The 19,047-nt window shown below is 34.7% G+C and overlaps 1 protein-coding gene across 7 annotated transcripts in view; it reads left to right on the forward strand.

The window, feature by feature from the left end:
* LOC143665447 (uncharacterized) overlaps nucleotides 1-19,047 on the forward strand; it is a 66,165-nt gene that overhangs the window by 12,429 nt on the left and 34,689 nt on the right. For 4 of the 7 annotated variants that reach the window (XM_077138844.1, XM_077138846.1, XM_077138847.1 and 1 more), the window contains exons 4-6: nucleotides 1,592-1,673; nucleotides 1,913-2,096; nucleotides 3,771-3,878. The gene's annotated coding sequence lies outside the window, so the exon portion shown is untranslated. Of the gene's footprint in view, nucleotides 1-1,591; nucleotides 2,097-3,770; nucleotides 3,879-7,589; nucleotides 7,644-19,047 lie in introns of all 7 variants that reach the window. The other 3 variants (XM_077138851.1, XM_077138848.1, XM_077138849.1) reach the window with 3 other exon arrangements.

The following is a 19,047-nucleotide window of genomic DNA, read 5'->3' on the forward strand; positions in this document are numbered from 1 at the left end:
CATGTCTTTAAAGAAGTGAACATAATGATCTCTTTGAAGTATTACCCTGTATTATTCTGATTATCCAAACTGAAGATATTGATCCCCACATGTAGACTTAGCATCAATCTGTGCATTTGGATCATCCCTCTCTATAGTTAGGGATATTGAAAAAAACAGTGAAACAGTAGATTACTGGACAATCCTGAGACAGTTCAGCATTGTTCTGATTTTCTACCACTTGTCCATTAAAATTGCCATTTTGCCTTCTTGCACAGCCTAGTACCTTTTCAAGTTCCTTTTGTAAATAGACTTTCCTCCTACTTCCCCCACTGTTCCTCCCACACACACATGCATTTCCAGGCCACTGTGATATCATGACCAAAGCTGGACCAATTAAGAGACTTCTAACAAAACATTAATTTGTTTTCTATTACATGAAGGTGAGTAATAGAGTTCAGAGTCAAAGGGATAGTTTGGACATCTCTTTAGCAAGTCAAAAGGGTTGTAGTAAAGACCTCACTACAGAATGCACCCACTGTCCTCAACATTGGGATTTTAACCAAAATTCCAAACCATTAAGAATAGTTTTATTTCATGTCCTGTTACAGGGGAAGATATTATGGAATAGAATCCTAATGGATTCTGGCTACTTGTTCTACATATTTGTAACTTTACTCTTGTCTTTCCAGATTACAGGATCTAATAAATCTTCTTTTTGGTTTGTTTATTTGATAATGTTGAGATTATGATATTTGAAACAAAATAAAATTCTAACTTATGTACACGTTGCCTGGTTCTTAATTAAGTCCTATGCTTTACCTCCACTCCAAGGTAACAGGTTTCTGTCATATTTCCTGTAAGATCCCTAAATAAGCCTTTAAACTAACAAAGGCTGGTAGTCAATACTGTTTACAGAATAATGTCTAGCATATTAAAGAAAGATAATCTTTTTAAAAAATATATGGCCATGACATAAATGTATAATTTTAAAAAATTCATACACTTTAGGGAGGAAAATGGACTTAGCACTTAATTAACATCAACTAGAAATAAAAATGATGTAATTACATTACTGTGATGTCCCCTACTGTGAAAAAGATAATCAGAACTCTCAATTCCCAAAAATATTTTAATGTTTTTCTACATATTTGTGGAAAGATAATAAAATTATATTAATTTTCATTCATTAAAATTAATACATATCTAATAATAAGTATTTTGGAATATAGCTATTTCATTGAAAATAATATGAAGAAATATCAAACTTGATTTCACAGAGATTTTAGTGCATACAGTTTATATCATCCAGTCCTCTCATTTGTAGCTTTTCGACTTTGACAAAATACTCCCTGGGACCTTGGGGATACTCTCTCCCACAGTCTGAGGTTATTAAGCTGTGGTTGAAGGATAACTTGGGGCTAGAACACAGATGGCTGTGTAGTGATATCACTGGGGCCATTTAGGAAAATGGTTAAGGGCCATAAAGTCAAATGTCCTGAAAGTCAAACGTCCTAGGTAGAATGCTAAGTTTGCTATCCTTGAATAAGAAGCATCCTGAATTTGTTCATGAACATCAAGTGTCATTTCTTTTTTTTTTCTTTTTAAATAGGCTGATTGTATAACAGCTTTCACCAAGGCAAGATCAAAGGAGCATTTAAATAAATTTATGATCCAACATTAGGTCTAACCAGGTAAGTGAATCTCAGAAACAGTGAGTGTTTATCCTACCTCCTTGTGTTTCAATTTTCCATCATAAACAGGGTTGGATTAAACAATGGGAATTTATTTACTGATGGTTTGAGGCTGGGAAAAAGTCCACTCAAGGCATCATCAAGGCGATACTTTCTGCATCCTGGGGCTGGCTGCTGGGGATTCTTGATCCTTATTTTGTCATGTGGTGGCATCTCCTGACCTCTTCATTCTTTTTCAGGTTCCACTGAATTTCAGCTTCTTGTTTCCATGGCTTTTCTCTCAATGTCTGAATTTCATTCCCTTATAAAGGACTCCATATTGGGATTAAGACCCGTCAAAAGGTCCTACATACAATAGGCACAGGAATGAATTAGGTTCAAACGTTTCTCTGGGGTACATACAGCTTCAAACCACCAGAACAGGTATCACTCTTCTTCATAAATATCTCCCTAAAGTATTACAGTAATTTGTCCACAACGCAGTAAGTCAGATTTTTTTACTTTATATCTAATCAGAACCATTTCCATCACCATTACCAAATTTTTCTTCCTCTCAAAATTTCTACTACCTAAATATGTTTCTTTGCAACTCTCTTTAGGACTTACAGAATTTTCTTAAGCTTATTTCCAGACACTGAAATTATATACAAATGAGTGACTAACAAATGGTGGAAGGATTATTTTATAGACATGTGCAGTACTATGTTGTAATGTATACATTTTACATTATGTTATATTAAAATGATTATATTTTACAAATATTGGGGTAAAAAGAAGAGGCTGAAAACAACCCTTTAGGGAGTGCTGCTAAACTAAGCCCTTCCTGAATTCACAAGTCCTGATGCAATTGATATCTCAGCACCTCTGTAACCATTGGTATCAGTGATATGCTGTGACACATTGGTTGGGAAAGTCTGCTCTTTCTTTATAAGACTTTCTAATTACCCATGATTACATTTTTGACTCTTATTCAGTTTATAATCCTGATGATTTATAGGTAAAGCATAGTTTCATATTTTACATTCTTTTCATTTTTGTGTAAATGGCCTATATCTTTAAACAGTATTTAACAATACATATTATTTCTCTAAATTGAGAAATGTTAAAATGAGTAAGCGTCTTCTCCTCTCCCACCCTAAAAAAATTACCTTTCATAATGATTTCCTTCATATCGATAGAATATTAACACACATATTTTCAAATTTTTTCAACTATAAATGATGTATTTGACTTTTAATAACTACAGATGAATTAATTGGCAAACTTATTTTGTCTCAAATAATTTTTCAACCTTTCATTTCCAACTTGTCAATTCTATCAACATGCATTGTCAGAGCTTAAAATATTTACATTCTATTTTGTATTTCCAATACCACATTTGCTTTAAACTTATGTCTACACTTACATAAATCACAGTAATCCTTTTGCAATGATCTTCTAGACAGTCTTGCTTGCCTGAAATTTATTCTTTAATCATTTTCTTAAGAATTCATGATCTGTTTGGAGCAAAAAAAAAAAAAAAAAAAGAATTCATGAAAATGAGTTCTTATATATCCAAAATTTTCTGTAGCATTTATATATGAAGGGGAGGCCACTGAAATAAACTACTTGAATCATGTTTTGTATTTGTTCAGTATTGAATGGTATTGTGTAGAAATCTGAGGCCCACCTAATTTTGCCACTTATGAACTACTCAACTTTTGCCATGTGGTCTAAAGAATTCTGTGTCTTTAGATTTCAATAAATTTTGAAGAATATATTTCAGTGTAGGCCATTAGAAGTCAATTTTGTCAAGCATGTAGTGTATTTTTTCCATATATGCATTCATGTCTTTTCTTTCTTGTTTTCTGCAAAATTTTTTTTTTAATTTTTCTGGAAAGGTATGTTTACACTTTGCTTCAATTTGGGGAGTGGTGTTTGTATATGTTGTATTTTCTCTGCCTTTTTTGGAAGTTGATAATTTTCTCTCCAATCCTTTTACTATTTGTTTCTGTTTCATTCTGATCACTTTTCTAAGTTTTTGTTTGTTTGGTTGGTTGTGTTTCTTTTTTGCACACTACTTCTTTTGTGAGCTTTCAATCTTTTTTTATTTTGCAGTGTTACATTCTAAGGACAAAAAAAAAATGAAAGAGAAGATTGAACTGTAGAAAGCATAACCAGGGAAGCCTTCATTGTGACTTTTAAGGAAGACCTGAAGCGAGCGAGGTAGCTACATTTAAAATTTTACATTTAAATTTTTAATTTTGCACACTATTTCCTTTGTGTGCCATTCCAGTTTTGTCTTCAATTTTGTGAGCTATTTTTTACTTCACTCTTAACTCCTGGTAGTCTCAGGTCACTCCTCTACTTAGCACCCACCTCACCTTGATTTACAAGGGACACCATGATTTTGCTTTCCTTTATCCTGCTGACCTGATTTCCTGTTCCTCTCCTCTTCTTTCTCTCAGCTCCAGGACATGGGCCTCTTGGTGTTCCTGGACCAGGACAGGCATGTTCTCATTTGAGAGAATTGGCTATTCTTTCTTCCTAATATGCCCTTCCCTCAGATGTCAACATCTCTAACTGCACCACTCCCATCGGGGCTTTCCTTAAAAGTCACAAGAACCATCCCTGACTCTTCTATCTACAGCTTCAATCTTCTCACCAAAATTCCTATGTCCCTTTCATTTTTTTTTCTCTTTAGAACTTAATGTTGCATTGTATCCTATTTTACCTATTTACTTTGATGATGCGTTTCTTACTAGAATAAAAACTCCTTATAAGGAATTTGCATCTTTTTTCTTTGCTGTTATACTCTAGCGTCTGACACAGAGTAGGAGTTCATTAAGAAGTGCTGAACAAACAAATGAAGGAAGGAATTAGAGATTTCCTCAACTTTATCTTCCACATACTTTACGGAAATTTTAATTTTGGACACAATATTTTTAACTTTTCAAAGTTTCTTTTCATAATCTGATGTTCTTAAAGCCTTAGTAGTAGTTAATTTTTTTTTCGGTGGGGTGCATGGTCCAGGAGTCGAACCCAGGTCTTCTACACAAAAAGTGAGCATTCTATCAGGGAATCACCCATGCACCCAGTACTATTCAATTGCATAGGTATTATCTTTCTGAATCTATTAAGCCAGTTTTAAAACTTTTCTTTGATTGTTGTTGTATATTTGTCTCCAACTTCCTTTTATCTAGACAGTATTTTTTTTTTTAATTTGAAAAGTTCATGAGACACTATAAAAGGTTATTGAAAACGTCTGTGCATAGATGTAGCTTGTGGATTGCTGGCCTTCAGAATTCAAGTAAGACCATTTTATTGTCAAATATCTAATTCTCAGTGTCTTTAAGTTTTTATCTGGGGCTGGTTGGGTTCTCCAGAAAGAAAAACCCAACCAGCCTCAGATAAAAGCAGAACACTTGTCTGCTACCTTATTGGAGAGTCAAAGAACTTTGGCTGCCAATGTTCTCAGATATAGAAAGGATGTGACATCTCCCATGAGAATTTCCTTCAATCCCGTTTTCAATATAGTTTCTACAGACTCAGCAGGGCTGTGGCTTTCCTGATTCTGTGTCTCTTGGTTAAAGCTCTCAAGAGAGCAAAACTCTGGTATTTTCCTTAATTTTTCTTTGATTCTTTGGTACAGATTAGTTTGCTTCTGGATTTCTGCCACGACCAGTTTAGATCTGGCTTTCTAGATCTAAGTCATCTACTATTCATTCTTTTGTTTTCCAGCTTCCAAAATTTCATTTCTGTGATTACCCATTCTTTTGTTCTTTGCCCTCATTGGTTTTCAGTTTACCTTATTGTTCTTAATCACTTGATTGCAAATTCATGAGAGAGCAGAGAAAATACAGATTTTAATCAGTTCCTTTAAAATGGTAGAATTATTCAAACAGAGTTCTAGTTTTGCATGTTTATTGAACAATTTGTGTATACTTTACACGTAATATATTAGTTAAATTTAGAACACCAAAAGTATTTGACCATTTAATTTCTGATATTCCTTATTTAGGAGATATGAGAGTTGTCACAATAGAGTAACCAAATGACCAGGATCTGAGCTATAACTGTGCAATTAACTCTGTGTGTCCTCAGGCAGTTCTTTACATCTCTGGGCCTCCATTTCTTAGTTCTTAAGTTGACAAGTTTAGATAGCTGATCTCTAAGGTCTCTTTAGAAAAACTAAAATATTAATCTCAGTAGGATTCCAATGGTTCATGTGTTTTCACACAGATTCTATTTAATGACTCTCAAAGCACAACTCAAGAAATTGGTGATTGTGTGTCACTGCTTCATCAAGATGATTCCCATTAACTCCATGACAACTTGCTTCTCTCCAGCAATATTGGAGAGCATTTAATCAGACTCTATTAGTAGAATTTCGTTCTGCTCACACACCTTATTGAAATTATTACTTGTCAGAAGAGTATGGAGATTAGAGCTGGACAAAACATCAATCCAAACTTCTCCTTTTACAAATAATAAAACTTTATACTATATACTGATACAGATTGCCCAAGATCAAGAGAGATTTAATTAAGTGGCTGGGTCAAAACCTGAACTGTTCCAAATCATGACTCAGTTTTGACTTTGCCATTGTTATTGTTGGACTTGTTTTGTTTTCTTTGCTTTGTTGTATTTTTTTCTGTTTTGTTTTGTTTTACCAGCCCATGCATGGCCTCTAACTAGGAATCAATGATATTCACTTAATTCCAGTCCTTAAATTGGTTATTAGGCTTAGCTTCTCACCAGTGAACACACAGCTTACTCATTCTTAGAACCACTTCCTTATCCTTCATCATTAAGTACTGATTTGATACATTAACCCTTCACTTCCTATCTTGTTAAAGGATATTACCAAAATTTGGTAAAAGGGAGTTTACAAAGAAGAAAAAAATGCTATTATCAGTAATGTTAGATGGTAGGTCGGTACAGAAAACAAGGGTCCTGGCTGGAGATTTAAAGGACTACTTTTTTGAGACCTTTACAAGAATTATATTTGCAGTAAGGAAATATATTTTAGCACTTTTTCTACCATAAATTTTATCATTTGCTTATTAAATTTAATTTCAAATGATTTATCCCCCACAAGACATTTTATTTCATTCACATGTGAAAAATCTTCCTAAGTTTTTTTTTCACAGTTATATAAAAAGCCAATGGGGAGGTGGGTAGTTCTACTTAAGAAAATGTGCTTTTATGGAAAATTTACCCAAGTGTAGCTCCTTTCTCTAGGTAATGTACTAATTTAGGAAGTTTCTTTTTTGCATATTATTAAGCATATAATGAAGTCTATTATTCCATAAGGAGTGTCATTAAAAATATTATGTTAGGGACAGTGCGACAATGGCTAAGTGGCAAAATTCTCACCTGCCATGCCAGAGACTTGGGTTCGATTACCAGTGCCTGCCCATGCAAAAAATAAAAAACCATTATGTTAGGAATTAATGTTTATCAATTAACCTGTTCGTATTCATTAAATGTCTATTGAGATGCCAGTTAGACTCTGCATGTTGAATAAGAAGCTTGAAATTTAGAAAATATTTAAATTAAATTTCATAGGTTTATAAATTATAAATTTTCACATTGATCATGTCAATAGTTCTACTGATGATGTGTTAATCTTCTTAGTCAGAAAAATGTTCAATTTCTATAACAGAATTGAAAAATCTGCTCTAGTTTGCTGCCTGCTGAGATGCAATATACTAGAAACAGAACAGCTTTTAAAAAGGGGAATTTAATAAGTTGCTAATTTGCAGTTCTAAGGCCATGGCAATGTCCAAATTGAAGCAAGGCTATAGAAATGTCCAATCTAAAGCATCCAGGGAAAGGTACCTTGGTTCAAGAAGGCCGATGAATTTCAGCATTTCTCTCTCAGCTGGAAACACACATGGTGAACATGGTGTCATCTGTTGGCTTTCTCTCCAGGCTTCTTGCTTCATGAAGCGTCCCAGAAGGCATTTTCCTTCTTCATCTCTAAAGGTAAATCACTCACTGGTGGACTCTGTGGTTCTCTCCTCCTTCTGTCATGGTTCTGTGGCTCTCTCCTCATTCTCAAAAAGGAACTCTCTCCTAAATATCTTCTCCTTTATAGGATTCCAGTAGACTAATCAAGACTCAGATAGAGCAGGTAGGGACACATTTCTATCTAATCAAGTTTAATACCCGCAATTGATTGGGTCACAGCTCCATGGAGATAACCTAATCAACTTTCCAACCTATAATACTGAATAGGGATTAGAAGAAACCATTGCTCCCACAAAATTGATTAGGCTTAAAAACATGGCTTTTCTAGGGCACGTAAATCTTTTCAAACTGGCACAAAGGGAATCATGGTTTCTTATCTTTTTCCTTAAAGGTTTACAAACTGGAATTCATCTAAATAATTCAAATCATAAAAGAACTTTTACTGGAGTGCAAAAAGGAAAAAAAAAGCTGAATTACAAAATAGCTTCGAATTTAAAGTAAATCCAGTGGATTATAAGATTTATAAGTTTGTTTTCCATACAAAACTTAAGGGACATTCCTGAGATTTTGTTTCTGCAATGTTGCCCATGGGATATGATTTGAGTAGTTCTTGCCTCTTTATTTGCTTTTGTATTTTTGTTACTTTTAGCTTTATAGTTGTCAATTATTTTTAGCAGCAAACTTTCTCTCCAATCTCTTTTAAAAAGATTATATGTAAAAAAACAAACAAACAAACAAACAAAAGATTATGTGCTTTCCCCACTGTTACATATCTAACCAAATGGCCTAACAAAAATTGAAAGTTATAGAAGTCTTAAGAAGGAATAAAAATATTTGATGATCCCTATAACCTTTCCATGTTCAATGCAATAAATGTCAGGCATCTTTTTCAGTGGCTTTTCTTTCTGTAATTTTTTGAGCTTTTACATCTTTCTTCAGAGGCAATTATAATTCTGATACTAAAATAAGGAAGCTGCCAAAGAGTGAGGGGAAAGGAGGATTGCTAGTAAAGAGAATAAAAATTCAGAAATGAGTTTTCTACACTAAAGGGAGACTTCTCTGTGTATCACTCTTGCCAGTGAAGGTGGCATCTTTCCTAGAACAATACAGGTACATGACCATGCTGATGAAGGGGACAGGATGTAGAAATTATTCACTGATTTGTACCAGCTTCTCACTGTTCCCTCAAGGAAAAATAATTTTAAAAAGACAAATCAGGAAAATTTTGTGCATAAAAATATCAAAGATAGCCTTGAATAAAAGAGCATTTATGAGCAGTATTTAGTCTGAGTGGTGTATGGAAATGCATATTTCCTAATTTTGGATCTCGGTGGATTTCATTTCCAGGTAGATCCAGACCACATTCACATTGGTTGCCCCCCTCCCACACACACACCTAGCACAGGGTTCTCAGGTGCTAATTGTTATTCATTTGGCATGGTTTTCAGGCATTATTTAGCATGGTACAGCTGTCACACAGGGAGGCTTGGGTCAGTGCTTTGCTACCTCATTCATGGCATACAGAATCAATGTGCACATTTCAAAGTCAAAGGCAACCAGTGAAGGAATAGACCTTCCTGTGATTAGGGAGCTCTAAAGGGCAGGTGATATGTTTTCCTTATTCAAAATGAAAAGCATCTCCTTCATAGAAAATGCTCTACTTTTTATAATCAGAAGAAAAAAATGTTATTTTGCATCATTTAATTAGTTATGCAGAATTGTTTAATTAGGATGGGTTTGCTGAGAGCCAATGAGGATACCTGGGCTTTATTGATGCAGAATTTCCAGAGTTGGGCCAAAACATCTCTATGTTCAACTATCCTAGATATTTCTGATACACTCAGAATTTAAGAACTAGTAAATAAAGGAAAGGCCAAGTTGAATAGGGGGCTGGATGCCCTTGCCATGATGAGACATAAACAAAGGAAATCATCTCCATGTATTTAATTGTTGACAATATTATCCACTGCTTTCATAAATTTGTCAAATAACAAAAGACATAGAAAAGTGATGTTATGTTGTCTGTGGTGATCAATAATTCAAGGGGAAGATTAGAAAAGAATGTATACTCTAAATCTTAACTCTATATCTAATTATGTGACTATGAATAAGCAATTATTTTCCCCATAAAGTAATATGCATTTGAATAAATAATATTAAGCACTTTTTAACTCAGACATCTGAATTGTTTTTCTTATTTGTGTAAAATTATGAAAAGGAGGAAATTGTTTGATATATAGTGAAAACATGCTTTTTGTTCTTTTTTTCCTTTTATATGTATGAGAACATAAATTGCAAACACACTTTTGCTACAGCATCAACTGAAGAATTTCAAACTTCAGTCTCTGTAACTCTGTCCTTGAGTCTGTCAAGTTGAAGGTGAAAGAACACTGGGCCAGCGAAATGCTGTCATGGGCAGGAAATTTTTATTACCTTGATAGTCAAAGAAGCTGGGCTCAGGGAATAACTTCTCCCCTATGGTAATTTTCCTAAAACATCATTATCATGTATTTGGAAGTTAATAAAAATGTTAGTACTCACAGAAGCAATAATTCAAACACTTTTCACTTGTACAGGATTGTTCAATGATTTGTTCTGCTAAAACTTTCAGTTTTCTTTTTTGCAGAATATGCTGAGTTGCTTTTGCCTTGAAGCATTTCTCTTTGTTCTAAACACATTGGTATCCTTCATATAATACTTACAAATCCTTGCATTTGCTGGAGGAAACATGAAATTGAAAATAATTTAAATTTAGCCATTTGTAGATATTCAAAATAAAAAACACCCACAATGGCTGTATAAATATACTTTGTTATTTATAAATAAATACATTAAGCATTATACTTTCCCTGGGATAACAGGTACAATGAAGACTCTCTTTATCTTTATTCCCCTTTCTTCCTCTTTTTTCCTCTCTTTCTCTCTCCACCCCTCCTCATATTTATCTTCTGCAGTTTCATCAGCTTAATAAAGAACATGCTGACCATTTGCAGATGCCTATGATTCTAATGACATGGTAGACAAATAATCTTAGAGAAAAACCAAAGGAGGAATACAAATCTATTAAACCTCATTGCAAACTCAGTGTCCCAGTTTGCCCAGTATTGAGAGGTTTGCAGGACACAGGACTTTCAGTGCTAAGATTGGGATAGTCCTAGAAAAAAAAAAACTGACAGCTCTTTTCTTAAAAAAAATTATGTTGCTGAGGAATAGTAAACATTCTGCTTTAATGAATACTTTAGTGACTATGTTTTCCTTCCATCATTAGGCAGCAAAAAGCAATCAGAACATTAAAGACTGGAAAATGTCCACATGAGGTGAATTCACCAAAAGGTCAGAAATTAATATTGTGCTTGGAAGAATTCTCTTTGTGGAAGTATTGCAAAGAACTGGAGGGCAAAGCACTGTGCTGACTTAGCACAGTATGAACAATCTGTCATGTATATTTACAAGAAGCATCTTTCTGGTTTGAAAATATGTGCATGATAACAGAGATTGCAGACAATACACAAATTACATAGTGGGTAACTAACCTATGGGTCACTATTGTTTATGTGCTCCTCAGAGCAGAAATTGTCCCAAATCCTCTGTCTTGTCATTCATGACAATAAAGCTAGACATACAATATTTTACAGATTAACTAAGCCATGACCTAGAAGACTTCAGAAGTGTTGCATAAAGCCATGATAGTAACATTTAAATTAACATCATAATTTCTTTTGCTGCTTGTTAATGAAGGAGGAAAGAAATGGGGTCTGTGTTTAGTCACAAATTATTTTTATCCCTTGGACTTTTACCACGTATGCCAACTATGTAATTATTTTGTGATGGGCTGGTAGCACAGTCTAAAAGCAGAGGCCACCATTTTATATATCCTTGAATATGGGGGCAATACCAGGTCTGTGTGTGTGGTGTTGATTAAAGCAATGCTAATGGAATATGAAGATCAAGGGAGGCAGAAAGAGAGGAAGGAAATGCAGAAAGAGGGAACATTCTCTCTTGCATAAGTGTTATCAGTGACAACATTAGATGCTATTGACTGGTAAAATCGCCAAAGTCTCTTTCCCTCTGTTCAAAGTCAACTGATAACAAAGAGGTTTTTCACCTTAAACTGGTGACTGTTTAGCTAACTGGCTGAGAAATAGGGCCAGGACTAGACTGAGGTCTTTCTAATTGCATGGACTAGGTCTGGAAAACATTACTTAAGCAGTGCTTTGCTTTTTGTGCATTATATGAGATGGACATTGGTTTGACTAAGGACAATAACGTCATTTGATCCCCACATGAATCACCCACAGGTGCTAGGGGAAAGCAAGAGTTTTGTCAGTAGGGAAGTTTAATGAAGAGAAACATCTCTGACATTGTATGCATATTTCAAAGCAGACAATTCCAGGTTATTAATAGATAATGCTAAAGGGATAAATTGTTGATTAATGAATAAATAAGTGGAAACTACCCCGTTCAGCCACAAATTAGTCATATGATGTTTACAATTCTTATAAACCAACCTAATCTCAAGATCTTGGTCTTTTAAAGAGGGGACTTATTCAGTTTATCTCCTGTCATTCTAAAGAAGAAAATGAATTCATTGTAACACAGTCTGTAATAAATGTAAGGTCAAGTTTGTATTAGTTTAGGTAGGTATATCTCTCACTTAGCTGCATCCATAGAAACCAATAGCTATTATCTCTTTTTTTATTTAATGATCCTATTTCTTTTTTATTAAGTTCATAATCATAAGGTGTGTAGTTAAAATAGTCTACAAACTGAATCTTAATTTTAAAAAGTAAAATAATTAGGAAGCAGAGAAGAGAACTAGAATATTTCTGTTGAGTTAGGAGGGACCCTTTACAAATTTCTAACAGTCCAAATAACTTTTGCAATTCCTATGGACCACAACCAAAGTAATATGAATTAATGTGTTATATCAGGAATCAGTAAATTTTCTATAGAGTGCCAGATGATAAATATTTCCACCCTTGCAGGCTATACAGTTTGTCTCAACTAGTTAACTCTGCCATTGTAATGGGAACACAGCCATTGACAACAGTAAATGATTGAGTGTGGTTATATTCCAATAAAACTTTATTTACAAAATAGACAGTGAGTTGGAGGGATTTGGACTCCACATCACAGTTTGCCTGTCCCTTTGTTAGACGTTTCTACACACCCTATTGAAAGCTATGCTGTCTACTCTAGTGGGCCATGGAGGATCCATATACTTTATGGAGTTGAGTGTTCAAATTATGCCCACACACAAATGAATGTTCATGGTAGATGACTAGGAAACATCTGATCTATCCACAACCTATCTTACCTTTTAACAGTATGCATCCAACAGGCATGCTATCTCAGTTTACTAATATTTCTCCCTCTTATAAACATTTTGAAATTCCTGGAAATTTAGCACTTTATTTATGATCATGGATTCTAAGGATTTTACTACATGAAGGAAGGTTTTTTTTTTGGCAGTTGCTAATGTTTCTTAGCATTAGTCACTGGGTCAATGACTCAGCTAAAACTGCAAAATTGAGGTGGCTTAACATGGAAAATTGGCTAACAATTTTCAGCTGTTGTAAAACACCTTTTCAATTTAAGGAGAATTTATTGGAGGTGTGGGAGCAAAGGTTAAGTGGTGCTGAGACTATACTATTTCTAAAATAGGACTGCATTTTTGGAAAAGCTTTTCTGAAAGAGGTAGCACTTTATGTATTTAGCAGTATCTTCACTGATGTTTCCAACAGTGATTTGGATATTATAAAGGATAAGCAGGAAAACAATATTAAATTCAAAAATCAATGTAAACTAAGCTTAATTTAGCAATTCTATCATGCAAAGCAAGGATTAATTGTTACGTCAGGGGAATAAGGGAGGGCTCTATGGCTGGGCACATGAAGTTACTTTGGACAGGAGGTGAATCCTACAACCAAGGTCTTTACAACCTGCTGCTCAACCCACTAGCATAATAACCTTTTGTTTAATGTGCTGCCCCTTTCATGTCATCACCTAAACTCTGCCCTTAAAAATTGCACTCACCAAAGCCCATGCGCAGACTCACCTCACTCCATCTTGGGTTCAGTGAGCTCTGCCTGGGAGTGCAGCCAATAAAGCACACTCACTTAAAATCATTTTGTCTACTTTCCTTTCTCTCAAATACCTCATATCTCAAAACCTTTCATTAATAGAGCAGTACAATGAAACATCAGCATCTCCATTATTTGTCTTGCCAAAGATTATTGTAGAGATGGCATACATTTGAATTAAAATTGCTGGGGCTATGAGATACTAGCATAGGCATGGCTTTGGAAGGCCCATTAGCTAACCCTATAGTTGCAACTTTGGATAAACAGTATCTTCCCAAAGGAGAGTTTGAGGGAAAGGAGCTTTATCAGTCATATGACAAGAATCACAAAGAAGAACCATGAGATCAAAATGCTTTCAAGTCAGAATGCATCTGAGATTATTGCTCAATGCTTTAATTAGAAATGAAGTGGCTGAGGCCCAGAGGGTATAGGAGATTTTGGTAAAATTAACACAAATTATATCGATAAATTTGCCATTAGTATTCTTAGTCTATTCCATCCCTGGGATTTGCCCTTAGAAAGTGAGCTTCTACCCGCATTCTGTAGAGATTCACAGGGTTGAAATAGTGTGGGCATTATGGTAATTCTAGTTAAAATTATCGTAATGGTTTTGGTTTAGTGAAGTCAGAAGGTTCATATTTCTTTTATCTTGTCTTAGTGCTAATTTAGTTGAGTCATTAGGCTAGATAGGGTAAATGTTCTAGGACCAACATCTCAGGCCAGTTATATTTTCTAGAAATTATCTTAATTTACAATTGAATGGGACTTGTAGATATTTGGCATGTGGCATGTCAATGTTAATATGCTAAATGAAAGTGGATGACTTTGGTTTTTAATCTTTTAGTTACTCTTTTGGCTCACCTCATATGGAATAAGATTTTTATCTCCATACCTCTCTTTCAGGGCCAGAACTAAAGGAAGGCTAAAGAGGCACCTTAGGCATATACAAATTAAGAAGATTTGTACTTGCAAGACTATAAAAATGCATGCATCCTTGAATTTGGGGCCTGAGGAGCCTTGTTGTCTCACCCTGTTCTAGTTTGCTAGCTGCCAGAATGCAATATACCAGAAACAGAATGACTTTTAAAAAGGGGAATTTAATAAATTGCTAGCTTACAGTTCTAAGGCTGAGAAAATGTTCCAATTAAAGCAAATCTATAGATATGTCCAATCTAAGGCATCCATGGAAAGATATCTTGGTTCAAGATACCTTGGTTCAGGGTTTCTCTCTCAAGTGGAAGGTACATAGCAAACACAGTCAGAGTTTCTCTCTCATCTGGAAGGGCACATGGCGAGCATGGCATCATCTGCTAACTTCTCCTGGCTTCCTGTTTCATGAAGCTTCCCGGGAGACATTTTCCTTCTTCATCTCCAAATGTCGCTGGCTGGTGGACTCTGCTTCTCGTGGTTATGTCGTTCTGCTCTGCTCTCTCTGAATCTCCCATTCTCCAAAAGGTTTCCTCTTTTATAGGACTCCAGACACTAATCAAGATCCACCCAAATGGGTGGAGACATGTCATCACCTAATCCAGTTTAACAACTCTTAATTAAATCACAACTCCAGGGAGATGATCTCATTACACACAAACATACAGTATTGAATAGGGATTAGTCTGCCTTTATGGAATGGATTTTGATTAAAATATGGCTTTTTTAGAGAACATACATCCTTTCAAACCAGCACTCACCCTAATCCCAGCGCTGCTCTCTTTTTCCATTGATTTCTTCCCTGAGAGAATGATTGTGACAGTTTCTTTCTATAAGGCCATTTTAGCTCCTGAGAAGAAATGTGCTGTGGTAATAATATCCTACAGTATTGATTATGTTTACAGTCAGAATATTTTGAACTGAAAATGCCTAAACTATGAGGGAATTATCTAGATGTAAATATAATATACATTTAGATAAAATTTCCCTAGTTATATGTCAATTACCATATAGCTCACTGCTTCCTCAGAAACATCTCACCACATAAATAACCCCCTGATCTTTCACATTTAACCACAGAGCTGTAGCCAGACTTTCTATTGATGTTCCATATTCCTCATTTTTATTCAAAGGACTCCTCAAATTCATACTATTATTTTCTTCTTCGAGTTTTTTTTTTCCTTCTTTCTATTTACATTCTGCATACATTGGAGAAGAAAGGTATATTGGAAGAAACATTTATTGAGCCTTCTATTTATTGAACCCCATGCAAGGCATTATCCATCTAATAATAGATCTAATAATAGATTTAATTATCATATTTCTAAAATTTCATGTTTTGTGTATTTTTCCCATTGAAAAGACATCTAAGAAGCATAAATTCATGACTGACAGTAACAAAAGAGTTGTTACTTTCTCTTGCAAAAAGTTTAATAACAAAGTTATTCTTTATAGTTTTGCATGTATAGGTATATAAAACCTAACAATCTCTGAGCAAATCTGACTTCAATTTCACCTAGGGTAATGTAATTCTTTTCTTTATGCCATCAGAACTTTAGCACAAGTTTCTTACATGATTCCTATGTTTTATTTCCTTATGTTAGGATAAATAAAGTGATTAATCCATTTTGAATTAAGAAAGAGGAAGCAGTCTGCTTAAGGCAAATTCTCCACCTGACCACCTCAAAAATCACATGATAATCAACTGCCTTGTGAAAATTTACCCTGCAAGGAAAATGACTGAACCTTTTCACATGTGTATGTCAGAACACCACAGTAATGAACACAATCAACTCTCATTACTCAGAGGCTCTGTAGTTGAGGATTTAGCTTCCTCACTAGAGGGTGCAAAGGAGATGAGAGATAACACAAAGGACCAAATGATATATTTTAGTAGAAAAGTAATATTTAATGTGCACTTGCTTCTAGCATTTATAGGAATCCAGATCCCTTGGTATTTTGGGGCTGAAAGAAAGAAAAAGAGTGCTAAACCATGTATAATTTTTAAAGTAAGAAAAGATAACTGGGGATTTCCATGATAAACTTAAATCCACGGTAGCGACAAAGTTAATTAGAAACACAAATTATACTCAGGGAAAATTAAAACAACCAAAACTGCAATTTACTTGCGGAAAATATACCTAAAATGGTATATTTTCTCTGTTAGAAACTAGAATCAGGTCACTAAATTTGTGATCTTGTTAAAATTAAGGAAATAATTGGATTATCTCCTGGCCTTCCCTTTTACCCTGGACAATAAAGTTTTGCAACAAATTCAATTCATGGCATTCAGTAAAGATATGTTTACTGTGCACTGTGTCCATTTTAACTCTCCACCCCAAGATATGCCTTGTGTTTATAAGATAACTTTGTTTATAAGACTTTGTTCAGAGAGGCCTTTAAAATATTTGTCTACCACCTTAAGAGAATATTTGCCTACCACCTCAAGAGAAAGAATAGGCTCTTGGTTTTGGCCCTTACACAGTTGGTATAGAAGGGAAAGAGGACGTTTCCATCCACCTAACACGGTATCGTGCTAACAGTGTTTCTAATTTCTAGTTCCTTCTTTCCTTGTATTTTTCACCTTTTATTTTATTTTTCACCTTCAAACCTGGTGAAAAAACATAAATTCCAGTAAGTTTTATTTCAAGTTCACAAGGAATATATTACTTAAACTAATACTTCTTTTAGAATTGAGAAATCGCTTCTGCCTCTAAATATATCCTACAGTATACAATTTTACTGAGTTTTGGATGATAGTGTCTCATTGCATTCAGAATTATTAAGACCAAAATAGCCATAGGTACTGTCCGTAAGAGGCAGATATTTCCATTGGTGTGACAAAATGTGTATATATTAAGTTATTTGTGTGTGTTCTGTATTGACATTAAAATGAGTAACTTATCAACAGATAAGAATACATAAAATACATGTTTTTAATTAGGGAATAGACAATAGTTGGAAAAAGTTCAGGAGGGAAAGAATGGTGTCAGTGTTATCAGGGAAAACACTTAGGCAGTTGTATTTGAGCTTATCTTTAAAGATCTGTAAGGAAGAGTAGGTTAAAAAAGAAGAAGGAAACATTTCAGCAAAGTATATCAGCAAGGGAACCACCCCAGACCAACTCCAATTGGATTAACCTGTTAAACTCACTATTGCATATCTCACATTAATAGGTCTTTATTCTCTTTTTCAGTTTGTTCTTGTTGAGCTCTGGGCAGCTGCATCCCTGTAGGAGATTTCACATCTCCTTGTCAGATAAACCTCAACTCTGGCCTTGCAAGGATTAAAATCTTCCTGAAATCCTGACTGAGCAGCAATTCCTCCATTTTATTTGACATAGCACTATATCACAGGGATGCTGGTTCCTTCCCCACTCACTGTACATTGTAAATTCACTGCATGCCACAAGGTCAGCCGATTATTAGATGCAGGGTCCTGTCAGAGGTGCTGACAGCTCCATCTTTTCTGAGGAAAGGGAATGTGAGGTCCTGAAATTCAGTTGCAATCCGGGTCCAAGAGCCAAGAAGGCATTTATTTTTCTGGAAGTGTGAGATAATTATTATTAACTAAGTTTCTATGAGTCTTAAATCTATTTAAAGAGATGAATCTTGTATTCTCCCTTCTTAAAATCTTTGGAAGTGCTAGGAGGGAGAAAGAGCTATAATCAAAATGGGTATGACTAGCAAGAAGAAAATAATCTCAGAGAGGCATGCAGAATCATATATATTCATAATGCATCTGGCAGTTACACCATGCCTCAATTTTCTCTAGCCAAAAATAGGAGAATTGTTTTAAGAATCCCCATTCCTTGGCAAATGGTGGCTTTAGGATAACTTTTTAACTCTCTTTGTCCTTGACACTTTTAATTTTGAAATTAGTTCATTTCTTAAATCTAGCAAGTTACATTAAAATAGAAAAAAATTGAAATTACAAAATATCTTCTTGGTAAAAATTTAGTAAAGCCAGATCTGAGAATATTATTTCCCCCAAAATCTTTCAAAATAAATGTTAAATTATAGCAAAAATATTTGCAAGTTTTCCAGCAACAATGAAGTAAGCAAAAGAGAACAATGTCACTTCAAAATTTGCTGGCCAAGGAAAGAAAAAGAAGGTTTTACCATAACTTTGGTAGCTTTTTATATAATGTCTTTTTGCCAAAGTGGGGGGAAAGGAGGATAAGTGCAATTTGGGGAATTGGCAAATGGACTGTGGTAGTTAGGTTCAGGTATCAACTTGGCCAGGTGAATGTACCTAATTCTGTTGCTGTGGACATGAGACAATGGTACGTGAACATCACTTGTTTCTCATTACATCTGCAATCAGTTAGGAGGCATGTCTGCTGCAATGAATGATGTTTGATTTAATTGGCTGGTTGCTTAAATGAGAGTGTTCAATCTAGCACAGTC

The sequence above is a fragment of the Tamandua tetradactyla genome, chromosome 21 (genome assembly GCF_023851605.1).
Source record: "Tamandua tetradactyla isolate mTamTet1 chromosome 21, mTamTet1.pri, whole genome shotgun sequence".
NCBI classification, from domain to species: Eukaryota; Metazoa; Chordata; class Mammalia; order Pilosa; family Myrmecophagidae; genus Tamandua; species Tamandua tetradactyla.